General features: G+C 28.5%; 1 protein-coding gene across 7 annotated transcripts in view; it reads right to left on the reverse strand.

Moving 5' to 3' along the window:
• The window catches only part of Pka-C1 (Protein kinase, cAMP-dependent, catalytic subunit 1), a 209,131-nt gene that overhangs the window by 98,560 nt on the left and 88,781 nt on the right, over nt 1-21,790 (reverse strand). The window lies entirely within an intron of this gene.

A 21,790-nucleotide genomic window follows, 5' to 3' on the forward strand; every position in this document is an offset into this window, starting at 1 on the left:
AAGTAAGAAAAAAAAGTCCTAGATCACGCTGTAACATAAAAACGTACATACGTACTCTGTATTTTATTATCAACTGTCGATTTTTCTACTTAATATGTCCCTTATTTGTAATGTTGATGGTTCGAACTCGAATTAATTTAAGATGTGTACAATTCCCGGGTATTGTGTTAATATTCGACTCGACCACAGTTGTGAGCCGATTTTTTAAATTTAAAAAGTAGATTCAATATTATTTTTTACGTTGGCACGGCTTTTAATCTCTCAACTAACAACAACTAATTGATTCCAAAGATTTTTAGTAAAAAAAAAAAAAAAAAAAAAAGAAAAAAAAATCTTATCAATATTTTATCTTCTCATCCTTTATCATTGTGTTACCTCATTAAAGTAGACGGATATCGGAAGAAGAGTTGCTCTCATAGATACTTACTTCAATCAACTAACAAAAATTAATATTTACATATATATACCATTGTGTTGTTCCATATTTTGGTCAAATAGGACAATTATTGAGGAATAGTCTCACAGTTTTGAAGAAATATTGGCTCATTACCCATAGATTTGGTAATAAAGGTTGAGAGATACAACAAAGATGACGTCAAAAGATATATATGTATATACTTTGTGGATAAATTGTTATTTGATCTCCCCTGCTCTTTACAAAGAGAATATTCCCTGTATCTTTCATTCTTATACCTTAATTATGGGTATTAAAAACCCCTCTTGTTCTTTAGATAATAACAATTTAATAAAGAAATTGTTTCAACCATAATAATAATAGCAGTCATAACCTTAATAACAAGGGGCTTATTTAAACCATGTTCATAAGTATCAATAAATGTAGTCTCTATAAATGGAGATGAAGAGAAGAAGGAATCTTAAGAAAATTAGGGCAACTCTGGCGAAATAAATAACACAAGAAATGACGATTATAACTTGGGGGGGGGGAGGAGATTCATAATACCATTATAAGAACAAACGTCAATAAAAACTCTGGAATATGCCTCTTTTTGAATATTATAAGATAACAATGCCATGTTTAGTCCAGTTTAGAACTGTATCGGTTTCGCTTTGAATATTACTATTTTTTCATTCCAAGACCAAAAAAGGTTTTAGTAATAAAATCAAGAATTTACATGGAAGAACAGGCACATATACAGGCTCTATACAATACAATAATATCCACTCTTTTTTCTCCTTCTCTTTTTGACCAACTAGTAGCAATTTTTCCCCCTAGTATTAGAATACATTGTTATGAAATAAAAGATAATATTGACATTCAGTCAGTACGGTATATCCTCGGAGCCAGTTATCCGGATTGTGCAGTTCATTGCTCATCAGGATATTTAAGTGTTACAAAGTGACTTGCAATGGTATATAAATAAATTTTCATATTACAACCAATTTGGTTAACTCCCAAATTTGATGCCTTAGCAGGTACCTATTCACATAATGACTACAAATCAAAGGACAACTATGAATAAAAATCATTATTCAATATTTCTTTTGTTGATACTTTTTTTTGTGAAGATTTGTTTCTGTTGCGAAAAATGCATTTTTGTAGAATGCAAAAAAAACACCATCACTAAGAATAATTAATAAATAAATTACATCTCTGATCAAGCCAGCCTGTATAATAGTTAATAACAAATTTTGCTAAAACACTAATTATGAATCGCAGACCACTTCCAAAAAATGAGAGAGAGAGAAATGAGGCGGCCTCAAGGACATCTTCATCATAAACAGTGACTCACTTGTTAAAGTCAACAACACTTTTCATAGATACCTACATTTATATGTACCTACGCACTGATTGCAAAATATTGTTGTTATCTATTCACTTTCGTGGAACAAACCGAACCAAAAATTAAAAAAAAACAAAAAACACAAACCATAAACAATCAAGTTCCCTTAACTATAATTAATAATAACAATAACAAAAACAAGCTCAAACAAAAACGAATGCAATCTATTAAAAAAAATTATGTTTTTTTGCCAATCTTTATCTGCATTTAATTTGCTCAAAAAATATAGAGTTTTTCTTCTTTATATTTGCATTTTTTATTTGTCCCGACTATGTATAAAGTTATCAAGCTTTATATGCACATATTTTAAGGTCAATTTACTTATATAAACAACTTGTATATAAATATTTTTTGGATTTCTTTTAGAAAAAAAAACAAAAAACAATTGGGGAATACTTTGGACAATTGAATTTTATTTAAAAGAACATTAATTTATTCTGCAATGGTATATCAAATTCATCCGGAATTCTACTGTTTTGTTAGCTGTTGTTTTTCCCATATTCACTTCTACTACGTAGTATTTATTAAATGTTAATTTATTGTTGAGTTCGAATTAATCTTGGTAATCATTGAAGGTTCGTAAGTCCTAAGCGAGTTTTTGTTGTTGCTGTCGGCAATATGAAGAGTGTTTGATTATTAAGAAGCGAGCATCGTATAAAGTATAAAGTGTACCCATGAGTAGGGTTACTTATGAATTATTGAGAGTATCTCTAGAGATTTGCTGGGAAGTTATAAGTACCCATATTTCGATAAATTTTGTTACTTTTCAACTAAAATATAAAACAAAAATATTGTGAAGAACATGTACAATGAACATGTAGGATTTTAGGTCATAAATATAATTTTATGACGTAATGGAACTACAATTACTGGATCCAATACAAATTTAGTATGTCATAGTTTTAATATGTAAGTACTCTGGTATTTGGTACTCCCACTGCTATTACGTTATAAAAATATTGGATCAGCGATGACGTAACACCCAAATAACTGAACTAAACCTCCCCCAAAAAAACGATATGAATACTTTAAACTCTCCCCCCTCTCACTATTGCAAACAAAAATCCTCAAGACACCCCTATAAGTAAATGTAAATTGCTAATGTTGTGTCGGTCCTTATTTATTCGGTCCAGTCTTAGGACCGATCAATTAGCCCTTAAGACAACCGGTCCTCAGCACTGACAGTATTACAACTGATTAAAAAATAAGAAATGAAGTGAGTGACGTCATTTAAGACCAAATTGTATAAGTTTTTAGGAGTGATTTAAACCGGAACCAAACTGAACTGGACGAAGCTGCAGTCTCCAGTCCTAAATATGACTTATACGACACTCTGAATTGCCCGTTTTTGGTACCGTAATCGCTACAAAAATATTGGTATTGTGAGAATACTAGTTGGCAGTAAGCCAATTCTTCCCAACTCTGGAATTATTCATCCTACATTTGTAAATAATAGTTCACAGCTGCACAAGAGCAAATACGAGTTCAACCAACCAAAGTTCATAAGAGTAGTAGAAAAATTAATAGCTGATAAAAAATACAGCAACAATTTTTATGTTATAAGGTTGATAACGCCATGATAGAAATGATAAAAGTATTTAAAGACATAGTGCACTCTTAAACCATTGGGGAAGAAAATAAATATAGCACAAAACTTTGGTCACTCTTTGGTCTTCTCCATCAACCAGGTATTGTCGTCCCTCTTGATAAGGAACATTAAGTAGGACCTCATAAAACAAACATGTAGTTATTTACTAGTTACATAAAATTATTATTATTATGTACTCGACAAGAGGAGATAAGGACATGAAAGACGACGACGAAAGAAGAATATTTCATCAACCTCTTGAATATATGTTTAAACTTAAGTATGTACAATGAACAGATGATATAAATAGATCCCCACATCATCAATGATGCATTTGAACGAAGAAAATATGAAAGTAATGAAGAGTAACTTCTTGACCTTGAAAGTTTTCACCTCTACAATCAAAAGGAACAAACAAACAACAAAAAGAAAAAAAAAAGACCCATCGAAAGAGACTACCAATAAAAATAAAAAAACTTTTAAGTATAGCAGCAGCCATGGCTGTAGTGTATATATATGTATTATGTAGTACCCAGATACAAAAGTATGATTACTGTACTTCCGGAATATCATTTTTTTAATATTATAATATTACCAACTATACTATGTTTGTATATATACATACATTGTGTACATATATAAAGATCTTATTTGAATGACTCATATCACCATCATTCGAATAGCGTATAAATAAGTATGTATGTACGTACATATTATAATATATATGCTGAGAGTTAAATATATAAATAGATAGTTATTTAGAGACTTAGAGTTAATAGCAGTTTATAAATAATATTTATTTATATTTTTTTTATTTTCAGGGAAAGGAAATACACAATTTACCTATAATATATTTACTCCAACACAAGGTATCCATTATTTTTCCTATGTATGTAGGTATTATTATTTGCAAAATGACGTACTTGGTAATTTGCTAAGGAGGTAATTAAGTTGTTTTTTTGTTTGCAAAGAAGTATCTAATACCGCTATTTTTTTAGTAGGGAAGGGAGAAAAACCCACAATGAAGGGTTGGTTTTTTAACAAATGTTGCATGAATTTACTGACTAGGGATATATCGATCCGATATTTATATTTGCACCTGGTCTAACGGTCACCGTACTAAGAGATCCTGCCCAGTTTTCCAATTTATAATTGCTATAAAATAGAAAATCTGCAACAAGTTGTGGGTTTTTCAGTTTTCACTTGCCTCACCGCCTAATACAGAGTGTATACACAAAAATAATATATTGTTAAATTATTTCATATTTGCTAACAAAAAAAGTCAAATATGTGGTGAATCAGTTTCATGTTTTTTCTTTTAACGGACTATAAAGCTTTGCTTGCGAAATTTGAAGCAAAATTGGACAAAAAATGAGTGAAAAGTAAGGAAGAAGACAAAAGATCAATGATATATTTGACGCACATTTGGATAAAAAAAGATATTCCAAGATTGTTAGAGTAGATGTCCGCTCTGTTTAGTGCAATATAATACTTTTCGATTATAAATATTCCTCTTAAAAGTAAAAAATTACATTATTAATTTATTGAATATTTAATGCAGTGGTTTATAAACCGTGACGCGCGAAGGCCTGAGTAAGAGGGATTTTTTTTTAATATAAATAAAGGTCAACAAATATTATTTTTATAAAAGAAGATCTTAAGAAAAATATGTAGCGTAAAGGAAGTCATCTAAAACATTCTGTCAAAAATTCTCAAGCTTGAAATATGGTTGTATTTGGAAATATTGATATTTTCTCAGGTAGTATGCAGTGTAGATATATAAAACGTCTGAGAACTATTTATCTAATCTAATTTCAATAAATAAGTACTGTATAATTAAATTATGCATTGAATATGCTCATATTTTTTTTTGTAAACTAAATAAAATATTGTTTTTGTATGTAAAACAATTTTCTAACTAAGAAATTTGCAGGTATCCTGCAGAATCTTGTCTCCAATACCATTTGAATTTATTGCATAAAATATGGAGGAAATAACTTTGGACAATTTCTGCAATATTCAAGGCTAATAATAGTTTTAAATATTCGATATTAAAAAAACTGCCGACTCACTGTATTCTCTAAAAATGAATTGAAACCAATGGCAATTTCATTCCATGTACTATATGCTTTAAAAGCAATGCCTTCCAGGGATTCATTTGTGTATAAATTTATGTATGTACTAGTATATGCCTTTAATCTAATTTTTTTGTTCTAATTTTAATTACATATCTTCTATTTTGTTCTAGATACATATTGAAAAGATCCAAGACCATTATTACTCCATAGGTAGATGATGAAGAATTAGTAACTTGAATTAATGAATTAATAATAGCTTTAATTTTTTTTGATAGTAACACACAATAGGAACCCTCTTGGCCCATAAAGAAATAGTAGTGCTTTGATTGTCCGTAGGTGGTCTTTCAGTCTCTTTCTCTCTCTCTTTCTTTGTCTACGATGATCCCCATATAAATATTGTGATGATTTAAATTATTATTATTTTAGCTTCAATATGCCCCTAATTGGTTGTTGGATGATCTTTTTTGAAAGTGTGGCCAATTAGTTTCTTCACATATTTTTGTCTATAATTTTATTATCTGTATTAATGAAGCAAAGTTTTTCTAGATGGATGCCTTAAACTCATTTTGTAACGAATAAATAACAATGTAGCAACAAGTGTGTGTAGCTAATACTTAGTGTGTCATATTTAAATTTAAAAAAAAGCTGTGTATTAATGCTCGTATTAAAAAGAAAATGGAATGAAATACGTCGAACAAGTCTATATTATTAGAGCAAAGTTAATAGATGCCTAATATATCCAGGTAATGCTGGTTGGTCCCCCTAGTAAATATACATTTCGAAATGTGTTGAAATCCATGTTACAGTTATAGGTAGATTTATGATCATAAATATATTCTTTTATATCCTCTAAATGGAAATTTATATCCAAGTAGAATTTACATACTAAACCATTTATAAGTGCTAAATTTAAATATCAAAATAGCAAAGATAGAGTTAGTAATATCGATATATAAATAAATATCACAGTTGCAATGTAATTGGATCTTTAGTTTTTTAAACTACGACTTTATCTCATAGAGTGGATATAATTTTGACATTTCTATTTTAAAAATAATATTTACACACCATAACATTGCTTTGGGAGACCTATTGGATAATGACAGGTATGTAATTTATGCGTTAGAAGCAGGATTAGGGTCAGTTTTCTTCTAACATACTTTTATTTGACGCGTACTTTTACTGTTAATTAATGATATTTCCCAACCGCTTCATCACTGTGAAGCCCTTTGCCTATTTTGCAGCATATAATGCAACTTTTGTCGATTCTCTTGAGGATACTATGTTGGGAACCACTGCTACATATCATATTTATTAACTAATTGGATAATAAACTGTTATTATATAAAATCGACCAATTTCCACATAAAAATCTTGAGGAAATTTCATGCTACTGGTTTAAAAATTAAAAGCTTAAACTATTATATAGCTTGAGGCTAGTATTTTTATTATTATCCATTAATTTGGTTGCTTATGTCTTTTTCAAAAGAATAACCGACTTTTAGAATGATGGTGTCATATAAAACGCAATATAATTGCATCTAAATGCATATAAACTCTCAGCTACGTAGATTTTCATAAATACAAGAATATACCTAATTACGTCATTTGTGAATAATTTGGGCAATTTGTTTTCAATTTGAATGATATTATGCAGGTATAATTATAAAGTCTTCTTGTCTTATTTACTCTAAAAATGCCCATATATATTCTTAAATATTCTATATATAAAGTATCATTGGTGCCCCTACCAATGATACTTTTTATATATATCAATCATTACCATCAATCGAGTCTAATTACTTTTATGTTTAAAACTACCTCCAGCAAGACTTTGAGGCTTCTCGGAAAAAACGTTCTTGCTTTGTTTTATTTAGAAAAAGTTTTTGTTTTTAATTCAATTGCTTTTGACCAATCTCAATATCTCCACATTTATTTCCAAGATCCAGTAACTCCTGGTTAAAGCAGCGCACTTTATATGACACGAATATGGGTTGGCATGTAAAATAAATAGTTAAATGAATAAAAAATTGTTTCTAAAGAGGGATATATATATGTAAAGTGTGAGTGTCTTTAAATGCCTTCAATAGGTAGGTATTCATTTTAAAAAAAGTATGTTTTTAAAAAGAATCCCTTTTGTACATATAACTTTTGACATAAAAAGTTTTGAATTAAATATTTAATTTTATTATTTAAAAATACTTAATGTTGGAAAAATGAAAGGTTTTTTTTTTTTTGTAATATATATATATACATATTAATTATAGAGTATTCAACCAAGCAAGCAAGGAATCTAACAAAAAAATCTCACTTAAAATTCATTAAAATTCCTAGTAACCAGCCTTAGAGACACACTTTAAAAAGTTTTAATATCACGTATTTTTTAAATAGGTATACCTATATACTTATTTATAAAAACAAGTTATTTTACGATATATGTATTACAAGTATTAAAGCTAACTGCAGAGAGAGAAGGAAACCCAATTCTCTTTCTTTTTTCTCATTTAATGAAATGATGCAAAATTTCATTAACTTTATCTAAGCATATTTTATGCATTTAGGTACAGATACAATCATTTGTATAAATCGATATCTTGTAATGAATACATTAATACAAAAAAAGTGTATTTATAATGTTACAAAGGTATTCTAGAGGTAATACATATACTTGTATCTAAAAATAATATATTTTTGAAAAATCAATTAGAATTTTTGGGATTTTTTTTTAATCTGCTTAAATCGTTACTATAATTATGTTTTTAGTACACGTTTCATTAAAAAAAAAATCAGGCGGGTGTTATTCAATTGTCCGGCTATATGAAATGCAACCACTATGTACAAGCCATGTCCCGGAATTGCAGGACATTTGACTTTATATAATAAAAAGACCAATATATTTTCAGTTTACCTGGTAAATGGTTGAAATTTTGTAGTCGTTGATTATTTAAAATAATACTTGGTCGAAGTTTCACTTTTTTTTACTTCATTTGAAGTGTTTAATTTGATAAAATTGGACACTATTTAAAGGTTTTTAACTGGCTATATACCAAATATATTCAAAAAATTTACTATCTGATTAAAGTCGAGTATTTATCAAAGAACGTAGTATTAAATTATATTTATTATTTTTAATATACTTTCTAGTAAAAAAGTTAGTAAAAAAAAAAAGGGGGGGAAGCAGAATTTTCAATCAATAAAACAAATTAACTTCTGTTTTCAAATTATTTGTCAAATAATTGGGACAAATTTGTAATGGTTGTAATGTCCAAAAATATATTTCAATTACTAATTACCTTTGAAAACCTATAAATGTCAATTAATTAGAGTTTCGAAGATTTAATATGTTATTGCCATTCATATTCAAGGGTAATTATAGGAAAGCTCACCAATAGGGCAAACGCTCATTTTTATCAAACTAACTAATGAATGTTTACATATAGAATATAGTGGATTTCAAATACTTGTAGGTAAATTAAAAGCCTAGAGGTCAACTTTGTCAGGCGTATTATATTTTTTATAGAGTAAAATCTGGTTTTGTATCCAATTACCTGGTGGTTTACCCACTTTCTTGAATCATGTCCTATGTTCCCTTTAATGAGTCAAAGATCCTTGATTGGAAATTAGCAATCGTTACTTACATACTAATGTATAGTATGTTATAAATATATTGTATATCACCATGCATAATTTTCAATCAAAAGCAGATTAAACAACCTCCAAACCATGCCGATTCGGTAAAATATGGTATAGTTACTTAAAAAGATAAAAAATATTATGAATATTTGTTAAAGCGGGGTTTTATAAATTATTATTACATATTCTTAATATTTGAGGTAAAAAGGGCACGATATATATGTACATATAAAATGTAAGGAGTAATTGTTTCAAGTCATGCAATGACCTGAGTAACGTTTGCAAAAATATAAATGTAAAGATATAAAAATTAATTTATTATATTCATTAATATTGAACCTCACATGACATGTTAAACTGATTATCCACAAATGTTTTTTAATAAATTTATTATTTTGATTAGTGTGCAAGGTCAAATAAAGGTCAAGGAAGCATTGATGGACAATCCTGCTAATATACTTAGATAGAAACATTTTACAATCGTCAACTATTATATCCACTTTCAAACTGTCTAGTATAATTAAGGTACTGTTGTACTTAATCCATTACAATGTGTTGTCCAATAATTCTATGGTGTTTTTTTTTCAAAAATGATAAAAAGTTAGTCCGCCTCACTGACAGTCCCAAAACATATATTATTTCCAACGAACCAACTACCCGAACTATATTGTTGTATATGCAAAATTATCACAATATAGGGTATATATATTTTTTATATATATATATTGGAAATGAGTGGATGGATGGCAAGTTTTCCTGATTTAAGTAAAGGACTAATTTACTCTCGAATTACATGTGACTGCAAACTGAGTGCCACTTAACATTTTAATTGTTTGCAAGTTCTCTCTAACCGATTCTATCTCTAACATTTAAAACATGTCACTAACTTATCAAATCTTCAATTAGAATACAAAAGAATCATTCAGAAAATTCTGATTTGTCTTTGAATTATATTCAGTGTCAGGGGAATGTGATACACCCAATAAACTTGGATTAAAATTCAGTTGGATGACAGTGAATGTCCATTTCTTATTGCTTCAATTCCAAGGAAATCCCCTCACTTAAACTACTAAAAATTGACCTATTACCTACCAGATGGGCAATGACCATTCAGATTCTTGTGAAAAAACATAATACGCAGAAAAGTCCCGCCCATAACAAAGAAAGTACGTTTTATCCGTTCAAATTGGCTTTTTTTAAATAACTATTACTTTTATATTTGATTTATGAAACAGAGTCCCCATAATACATATCAAGCCGTTGCTAAGCTTGAACGGTACTTTTTCGCTTCAAGAAGTAAAATTTAAATTTTAAATTTTTTTTTATCCATTCTTTCGGAAATAACAAAAGTAGCGTCATACTTAGCAAAATAACTCACAAACAAAATAAAAAAATGTCATGAAATTTGACAAATGTCTTTTGAAGGTTAGTACTAATTGAAAATGAGCCCATGTCTTATATCATGTCCTTTATTTTATTGTTCGTAAGTATATTTTTTTAATATACACAAATTCTCCGAGTCAGTTTATAAACAGCATTTTGGCACGAGCATTAATTGTAAACAGGCCGGATATAACTGTATATCTTCAAGAATGATAATTTAATCCACACAACCTCGTGTATATATATATTTATCAAAAGAAAAGGTCCAAATTTTAAATATTTAAGAATTGTATAATATATATCTATTTATTTTTTATTTGAAATAAATGACTCTGTCAAGTAAGAAGCGAAGAAATAGTCTCTTATCTAAAGAAACATGAAGTAAAACTGTTCCGCCCTCGGATCAAATGTGTATTTACAATAAACCCCCTCCCTATCCCTCCTTCATGATGATGACAAAATAAACAAATTGTATATTATAATAAAACCTTGAAGAAAAAAAAAACAAACATGTATATAAAAAATAATAAACAAACTATTGCGCGCTATATGCAGTACATAAATATCACATTTTAAGACTGAGTTATTTTTTAAGCACATCCACCCACTTATCCACTTACTCATCCTGGTGTGAAGATATTTTATTATTGTATCTTTCACTTATTTTAACTCCTTCATACAACATAATTTTATTTTTCCATGATAATAATTTATGAATCAAATCTCCTTACCTGGAATGAATAAAAAAATACATACATATTTATAAATATACGAAGGTACTAAAACTAGAAAAGGCATTAAATTTATGAGAATTACACTTGAAAAATTAAATTAAAAAACAGCCAAAATCGGACTTTATTTAACAAATATATAAATGTAATTATGAAAAATGCATTACTTCTTCAATCTTTATGCCCTAAAAGTGACAATGAAAAGAAAAAAGTCTTCCTCTAAATGTACAACAACTACTAAAACTCATGGATTTTATTAGCCAAGGGTTGAGACCTCCTGTAGGGAGCTACGTAACTCTCGTGTGATTTACATTAAAGAACAATAAATATGTATGTCAGTTGTATCACAATTAATTATTAAAAAACATGAATGAATTAGCATTCATTAAAGTTATATATCTACATATGTACGGTTGTCTTCTGGCTTAAAGGACCCCATGATAGAATTATTTAATGAACAAAAGGTTAAGCCATTTGGAGGTTAATTTACATATCTATAGATACAAAAGGAAATCCGCCTAGAGAATAAAATTTTGGATTAATTTCCTATTAAGTTCTTGCAATAATGATGATGAAAAAAAACAAAACTTATATCCAAGGAGAATTTAATGCACGCAATCCAAATCACAAATAGTCAACCCTCAATTAGCATATGTTTTAGACTGTAAATTCCCATTTTCAATATGAATGACACACTGATCATAACTTTTCGGACTAGGATTGTACTGGTCCTTAATATAGGACTTATAAAACCGGTATCCTTGTTATCAGTCCTTAAATAAGTGACGAATCTAAATTTGCCTTGAACGAATCATCAATTTCACTAAAAAATACTTTAGTTTAACAATTATTAAATTGTTCTAAATATTGAGACAGACCAAATAAAACGAGGATAATTTGTATATATTTATTAGTTAAGGCTCACGTATAGTTTATATCATTCTAATTAATAATTGAATGCCCATAACTCCAAGATAGATAGTCGATATATATTAATAACACCGTTGCTAGCTGATATCTGCACCTTCAGTAAAAAATTCCATTAAAAAAACGACTTTTAATACCGAAATATCTAAATTTTGAACATTAAATGAGAAAGAAAGGCGAATATCTCATATATCCTCAGACTTGGACACCTATCAAAAAGATCTATTTAGAAATAATGACTATGTCGACATCTGAATCCTTCCAATCGATGAAATGGTAGTGTGTTTATTTTATAGAATAAACATATTATTCAGCATTGAATGAAACGCACTTCTCAAAATCCAAGACCAATTAGTGTATATTGCCACTGTTTCAAGAGTAATAGATTTAAAAAATAGTTTTGTCAATATTGGGAAGGAAAACTACACTTATATGAAATTTCCTTGGTATTAAAATATACATAAATATGCTACAAAGCATTCAATATCCTTCAGACAGGTTGAGTGAGAGGAATGAACTATGAGTCCATTATGGGTCACAAAGTACTTCAAAATAAATAATTTAGACATGAAATTAGATATATAGCCATTTCATGTACACTCACGTCGTCTAACTCTCCTTCTTCATCTCCATATGCCTAGGTAAGTTAATACACACCTTGTCTTTTTCTTTCGTATTTTTTAATCTAATGGCTTACAAAAAAAATTAACAATTGGTTTATAATAATAAGTAACCCATTCCCTTGTTTTTTAAAATAATAATTTAGCATTGAACAAAATACATTTTTAAAGGAATAATTGAGTTTTTTTTCTCATGAAAAATGGTTTTTTTGTATATTTAAAAAAAGGGGATGAATGCAAAAAACAGGATTTTTTTTTTCTATGCATTTATCCTTTAATATAGATTAAAAACAACAACTCCAACCAATCAACAAACAAAACAAAGAATACTATGTAAATCCGTTACGTGTACTCTCACCCATAAAGCTACCTACCTACTTTTATATATAGAGCAGAAGCAAAAACTGGACCATTGGCGACTTCCTGGCGTACATATAGAAATGTCAAATCAATATTTGCAATTTATACATTAAGAAGATAAAAAAAGAAAAAAACTCGTTTAATGTCAATCCCATTTGGATAGTTTTAATTAAATTACCACTTGTTATTTTAATACAATTTATATTCGTCTGAAAACTGCTGGAGTAATACCCATATCTCTATGTTGTGTAATAGTTGTAACTTGTCCACGGAGATTTGTCATTTTATAATTTGTGCATTTCTCAACGTCTTTATTAAATTATAACTAAGACCAGCCATTTTAATTATTATAAAAATCGTTGTCACAATAACAGTATGGGTATTTCGGTACTTTTGAATTCTTGTCGACTTTATCAAAAATGTCATTAAGAGCAACTGACATGGACCTACATGAGCGTCAATAGTGGAGCTTGTTTAGAAATTTGATGACCTTTTTTTATTCAAGAAAATTTATATTCTTGCATTTTTTTATAAAGAACAATTTTGTTTGATATGGCCTGAGGAGTTACTTTATTTGCATGACGATTTGGAACTGCATATCAAGATTCTTATGTAAGTTAAGTATAGTACCAGTTTATCAAGCAACACGACTATCAACTATTAATTAATGATATCCTCTCATTTGGATATATTTTGTATCATTTTGAAATCCAATCAAGGACCATTTAATTATTTAATTTACGTATTAATTAATAATAAATGTACCATTTTCATTAAAAAGTCAATATTAATCATTTAATACATAAAATAAAAATTCAATCATTGTATTGGATCTATGCAACTTGTACAAAAACATACAATCAAAATAATATTAGACAAACCATAACCATTGATAAAATATATTAATATATATTTTTAAACTTTAAAAAAAAATCTAAAGATATGTATTTGAAAAAGTATGTGGCGTAAATTTATTTTACAAAATTTTCTCTCTCTACATATTTCTATGCTTATTATAATTAACCTTATCACCATCAACACACACGTTGATAAGAACATAATTTGGTGCAAAAAAAATAAAAACCCAACAAAAAGATGGCAGGAAACAATTTGCCTAACTCATTAAACAAAGCAACTAATTGTTATAGTCATTTTAATGCACTGAGAGATGCCCCTTAAAAGGAGTCAAACTCCCTTTTGCAAATTTTGAGCCCATAGTTACTTACTATATACAAGGTTCTTCTAATTGCATGCAATCTTCATGTTACAAAAAATCATCACACATAAATATTAAACCCTCAAAATATCTGCAGAATAATGGTTAAATCTAATAAAATATTGGGTGTTTAATTCTTCTTTTATGTACTTATATATAAAACTATGTGTGTAGGCATGGATGCCCTTTTTGGTACAGAGATAGGGAAAAGGAAAAGTTTAAAAAAAGGAATTACAATAAAGATGAAAAAAAAATCGAAACACAGATCGCAAAAGGAAAAATAGTGCACTCTTAATTAAATCATGAATTAATTTGAAGGTCTGATTGCCTCTGTATAATGGGTCTATATTATTTATGATTTAGTGTGTAAATGCATATAAAATGTAAGTAGATATATTTTATCATACTTTCGTAGGTAAAAATATTAGTAATGGGACGATTACTCAGAATCGGGTGTTTTTTCTGGAATAGGAAAAAATATTAAATTTGAAATTTCGATTCTTACTTATTACTGATATTTAAAAATATAATTCTTTTCTAAGTTATGAAAAGAAAAGAAAAAAAAAATAGTCCCCTCTTAAATTAAGGAATTTTTGTTTTTTAAAAGAGAATTTAATATTGAATTTTTTTTCCAAAATTTGAAATTAAATTTAACTTTTGAAATTTCTTTCCAATTTTTTTATAAGAATTTTTGAATTTTTTTTTCCAAAAATATAATAAAATTTTATTTTTTGTGAATAACCAAGTATTTTTTTATATTTTTCTCAGAAAAATGTAATATTTGAATTTTTTTCAAAGGGTTTTTTAAAACAAATTTCATTTTTGTTTTTCCAAATCGAAAATAAAATTCATTGCACGCCCCTGATAGTAAAATTGTATTTTTTAACTATTATTTAAAATATTAAGGAATTGGAATCTGTAATTTTTACTGTCATCGTATCGAAATCGGCATCGAGTTATTTTTTTAATCGTTCCATCACTAAAATATATATACTCGTATGTTCATATCTATCAAGATCAGATAAAACTCTAAAGAATGTCATTTGACAAGAAACATTTTATTGTTCCTTTGCATTTAAAAATTTATATATTCACAATTGTTGTCTTTTAAGTAACTTCCAGACTGGGTTGGGCATCCCTCCCCCCCCACCGCTTTCCTGGATGTGATGATGTCGACTGCAACCCCTCAAATTAAAAAAAATAATAACTTTTTAAATTATACAGTAGACAGACAACAACAAAGTATACTTCCGACAAACATTATTTTTGTCAATCAATAATATTAAGTAAGAATGTGTATGCACGTACAATAATGGTACCAGCTTTTGCATGAACTATGTATATATATTTTTTTAAAGAAACTGCAAAAAATATGCCAAGAGTCATTTTTTTAGAACGTAGAGCTTCGAGTCCTAACTTGTGTCATTTTTCATACACTCATACTTGACTTATTGTAGGACTCGAAACTATATGGACTCAGTACACTCGTTTGGCTCCAGAGTAATCTTCTAAATTTGGACACAGTCTCGTATAAACGGTCTTGCTCTTCATCTATAATTAATGTAATTTGAGTATATCAGTATAATAAATAAACAAAGAAAAAAACATTTTTATCTATTTGTATTTTTATAACAAACGATTTTAAATTTTTATAACATCGTATTTAACTTGCTTACAATCATAATGAACAATTCATGGCATAAAGAATTATCAATAACTACATAGAAGCAAGGGTTTATATTCCAATTAAATTTGATTACTTATGCCTAGATATGTGAAAATCCGCATGCAAGGATAAAATTGTACAATTTGCTTGTACAAGTTTACAAATGAAATATAGTAATGAGTGTCGTATACCTATATTAGTTTTTTCTAAAGAACGATCAAGAGTCTTGAGAGATAATAATTAGGATAATTAGGATAATATTAGGGTTGAGAAAAAGTCATTTGATATTTTCGATTTATTTCAATTCAAATGTAAGGCAAATATTCGAAAATCATTAGAACCACTGTTGTGCAACACGAATCGAAAGAATATCGGACCCGTATACATCACAAACTTTCTTGGTCCCTTTCGACGCGCTTTTCCTTTTAAGATAGTAAAAATGTAAAATACGGCGAATTTCTTTCTTTGAGAACTCCATGCTTGACACAAGATAATTCACTACTGAACCGGCCAAGCACAATACTATACAAAAAGCTTAACACCTAATCGTATGATCCGATTTCACCAACAATGAACAATATATAGTTAGTTTAAAAACAAAAACGGGAAATACGAAATTTCTATTCTCCCCATCTTATAATTATTTTAATATATTAATCTACTTGTAAATTCAAATACAAACTGGTACATATCTTGGGCAGCAAGAAAAATAAATTAAAAAGGAATAGCCTTTTAATCTATCCATTTTGCATTCCCAAATTACATACTGTCTCACAACCTTGGAATAATATATATTTTCTCGTTTTAGTTTGTTCCATGTCCCATTATTGGTGTTGTATCGGTTCTTATTTATTCGGTCTTGTCTCTGGACCAGTCCTATCAGTACTAGAACTGATAAAAAAAAAGTTGAGTGACATCATCTAGGACCGACCTTAAAAGTTTTAGGACTGATATGAAGGACTGATTTGGACTTGACCAAAACTTAACTGTACAGGACTGTAGTCCTACATAAAGACCGACTCAACAATACACATTATATCCTCGCATGCTTAAAAATTCGCACATTTTCACACCTCTATTTATAACTTCAATACCATGGCTGAATTCATGGGGGTGAATATATTAATCAACCTTAATTTAGAGCCAATTATATTAGTGAAATATGTATATATACACTGCATTATACATACATGTGTACTTAGCATGGAACATAGACGAGCAAGAAGGACAAGAATACAGGTTTTGAAGAACAAAAAACTCAGTATACATTGATTATTATTATTATTATTGATAATAATAAAATGTTTCTAAGAATAGTTGAGAAATATAGTACTAAATTGTATATAGAACCATTAGATGATCCATTAATGACAAACCAGAAGGAAGAAAGAAGAGGTGGGGGGGAAGAGAATATCCACCTACGCAATTTTTAACCAGGTATTTCAATTGGTAATGCCATGTTTAATCAGAGCAAGGAAGCAAATAAGACTACACATAAATACTACAACAACAAACATACCCCTTTTATTCCAGATTGAGTCATTCCGGGCTTCACATAACTAGAAGTTTTCCATTAAAAAAAAATAATATATCGAAGAAAGCCCTTATTTTATATAAAACTTAGCTATGAAGTTCTATCATATTAGCTAGCAGTAGATATTCTTGTATGCACAGTAGAGGTGTTTGATTTTCAAGTTTTTCCGAATTTTGATTACGGGTAGTGCGGAAAGTTGTAATATGGTATGAAAATGATTGCCATACGAGATCATTTAGCGATCGCACATCTCGATCAAATTAAAAAAAAGACAAACACTCATACTTAATGAAGTTAAAAACTAAGAATACATTTTTAGTTATTTTGCATAAAATAGTTTTGATAAACATTTTTCTATCCTATAAAATTCTAACATATATATATATATATTTTTTTTTTACATTTTCAAAAAAGGAAAATCAAACTTTTAATCCATAGGGTAGCTTTAGAAGGAAACTTATTAATGTTTCGTATAGGTTAGAATCCTATCTATAATAATTAATTACCGTAAATAATAAGGATTTTTATTGACGAAGTAAAGAACTTTTGTTTCCTTTCAAACTTTGAACTAGATATGTTACATAAAGATAACATCGTAAGGAAATTAAATTTTGTATACAAAATACTAACTTATCCGAACTAGTCGCGATCGAAATTCGAAAAAAATTGAAAAACTAACTGGCCTAATGCAGTCCTAAAATATCTGTATGTATGTGTTTATGTACTGTCATTTTTTAAGGTATTTTAGGACTGCAGAGATACTGGATCTAAGAAATAACAATACAATCTAATGTGTACGTCATATTAAAAAACAGAAAGTTGCCTGAAAAGGGTAAGTAAAAATGAATTAAGGCGTTCAGATCAATTCATATTTTTTGCAACTCAAGACTCTATAAAATATATCATTTTTAAAAACAAGTGTATGTACATAACTTAAGCTCATATTGAAAAACAAAAGAAGTAGATTATATAAAATAAAGAACGTGACTTTGAATGGGGTTTAGCAACAAGCGTGAATAGCTAAAGGTCGACACGTTGCGCTCTAGAGACTGAAGAACTCCGTAGCTCATAGAGGCATATTATTTTATATCTGTCTCAAGCTGTTATTATTATTCTTTAGATGTTGAGGATATAGCATCTATGTATTGATTGACTAAGTGTGTGTTTGCTCGGGATAAATGGAGAGTAGCCCCCGGGATTTGTTGGGGAGTTCTATATTAATAACAAAAATCTATATTATAAAAACAAACGTTTGCATGTTCGTCAATGTCTAATAACTCCAGACAATACTGGATACTACCGCTAGTAGTTAATAAGCTCACTAATATCTGGCTGGTTATCAGCATATCGCATTTTAAAATGTTTGCTCAGTAGGATTTCGATAATTTTCACTTCACAATATATTGTAATTACTTAAAATTCGTGAATATATTTTATGTACGGTTAACATAAAAAATAACACTTTATTTTATTTGTCATCTGTAGATATTTCTTCTACTATTAGACTTTGTTAGTTCTCTGAACATTGTTGACTTGTTATACTCAAATTAGCTCTTGTTAGGCTGTAAAAAATAAGAAAAAAGCACATCGTTTGCAATTATTTTATCAGATTGTGTGTAAAATACATATGTCACTAACATTAATTACTTTTCTTCCATATATCATTAGGATAAACATTCAGTAATTGTTTTGTTTTTTTGTTTTTTTTTGTCACGAAGGATAAAACTTGATGATACAAAGTAAGACAACACAATCAAATCCCCCAAAGATCATATTATTATCTTAACAATTCTGTGCATGGTGAGTTAGAAAAAATATTTTTTATTCTTTAAATATTTTTATCCACGAAAGAAAATATTATAAAAAACTTTTTTCAAACTTTCAAAAGGATATATTTCATAAGCTAAGCAGTTCACACTCTTAATACCCTTTAAAAGGCCTTAGGTCTATTTGTGTTTTTAATATATGCCGTTGTACATAACTCCTTTTCAACTTTTGCAAAATTTATGAAAATACATTTTGAAAAGTATTAAATATCATCATCGTTTTTTGTTTGTTTTTACGACATCTAGTAACGTCATATCTAAGATGACACCCCTAATAAATTAAGTCCAAATAACAACAAGGTAATTTAATCAGAGCTACCATTAGGAACTAACAACTTTAAAGCTAAAGAAGAAGGGGGTTGAGTCATGAATAAAAAAGTATTTTTTTTATTCAAATTGATCAGAGCAATATTTTAAACAGAAAATTGATAGCGCCAAGAAGTCATTAATTTGTTTGAAATTTTACCATGTATGTATGTTGTATATTAGTGCTATTGACTTGATATGGAAGGTTAATAATAACCTTCAATACTAATAATATATGTACCTATCATCAAGGTGGAATCTATCTATGGGCACGTCATTCCAAGATGCATCTCTGTATATTTTTATACATTATATTAGAGAATTCAAATAAATTCAAAAGATTGTTTGTGAATGAATAAACGGGATTTTTTCATAAATTATTGTCATTAAATAGATTTAAAGAGGGGGAAGCAGGCACAATAGGATCTACATTAGCTCTTTTAAACTTTATTCCAAATAGTGAAAGACAAATTGACTCAAAATTAAATGGTATGTACCTATAAGTAGAATTGCCAATTCTAAGTACTTTCAGTAATGACAGAGCTACACTCACAATTGGGAAAATATTAAAAAGGAGATAAGCTTTGCTGTCATGACGTTTCAATATAGATATTAGTTAGATAAAAATGCGAGTAAGGAAAGAAACACGAATCCCACTCCGTATCTAGCAAAGGAATAGGGATTAATTATTCTGATGTCAACCTCAAATATAATATCAGTCGATCAAGGACTGATACTTATATTTCCCTAAAAATCCTCAGTATTACTCTCCGTCTTTTATGAACACACCTACTAGTTGTTACTTTATATTTAAATGTTCTCTCTTCAATAATAATAATAAAAAAAAACTACTCAGATAAAATAATCTCTCATGCTAGAAAATACTTTTAATTTACAACTATATGTATAATATGGTGCTAGCATGGTTGCATCGAACTTCTCCTAGCTCAATGCACTAACAAGGGTTTTGCTAAAAAAAACATATGAATTTTTTCTGTTGTGTGGATACCATTGTATAAAAGACAAGATACAAAGAACAACAGCTGACCACCGTAACCATCTACATATTTTAAAACGCTTTTACATATTCGATTTCAGGGGCGTCCGTGGGCAAGAGGGGCTGTAGACCCTCCGAAATTCAGGATTTTTTGCATTTTAATAGAAAATGAAAATTTAGAATTTTTTTCATAAAAATGTAATATTTGTAATTTAATCTTACTTTTCATTTTTTTTTTCCAAAAAAAATAATTTTCTATGAATAGCTTTGAATTTTTGAAACTCTTCTCCCAAAAAATTATTTTTTTGTGAACAGCTCTGAATTTTTGGAATTATTTTCCAAAAAATTTAATATTTGAAATTTTTTATGAACTCTGGACTTTTTAAAAATTTTGAGAATAGCTATGGTTTTCGAATTTTTTTCCAAAAAAGTTCATTTTATCTGAATAGCTATGGATTTTTCAAATTTTTTTTACAAAAAATTTAGTTTTTCGATTCCCCCCCTCCCCCCCAAAAAATAGACAATATTCTCCTGTGGACACTGCTAGATCTATATATTTTGAAATATGGACGTTTGAGCTCCCCACTCCACAAGGAGATTTTTATACTTTTCGTTAAAAAACAAAAAAAAACAAGGAAAAAGCCCTGAAATTATGAGTAATATTATAATTGTTCCTAATGTTGGACTATTTTGTATTTAATAGAAGTAATATTTTACAGATAAGTATAATTTAATACTAGTTCATCTGTTAAGGATCAGAACACTAATACAAGCAACACAATGTAAATATCTCATAATATTTCTTAACTTTTCTTTCTACTAAAAAAAGAACAAAATCATTAATAGATAGCCAATATTGTCATTTTTACCAACTCTAAGACCAGTGTTTCACCAACTTTATTTAAAAAGTGAATTAAAGTCTCATATAAATAAAAAAAATCAATCTATTGCTTTTGTTTAGAAAACACTTTTACGTCATTATTTATGAGACAATGACATCTAATGTGGATGGTTTGTAAATTTATACCTAAATAATATTACACTACCTTCATCATTAGGGAGGACGAGCTCGGTGTCACGCATTATATTTATATGGGTTTCATTTAATGTTCCAAAATTATTT

This window comes from Lepeophtheirus salmonis, chromosome 4 (genome assembly GCF_016086655.4).
Source record: "Lepeophtheirus salmonis chromosome 4, UVic_Lsal_1.4, whole genome shotgun sequence".
Classification (NCBI taxonomy): Eukaryota; Metazoa; Arthropoda; class Copepoda; order Siphonostomatoida; family Caligidae; genus Lepeophtheirus; species Lepeophtheirus salmonis.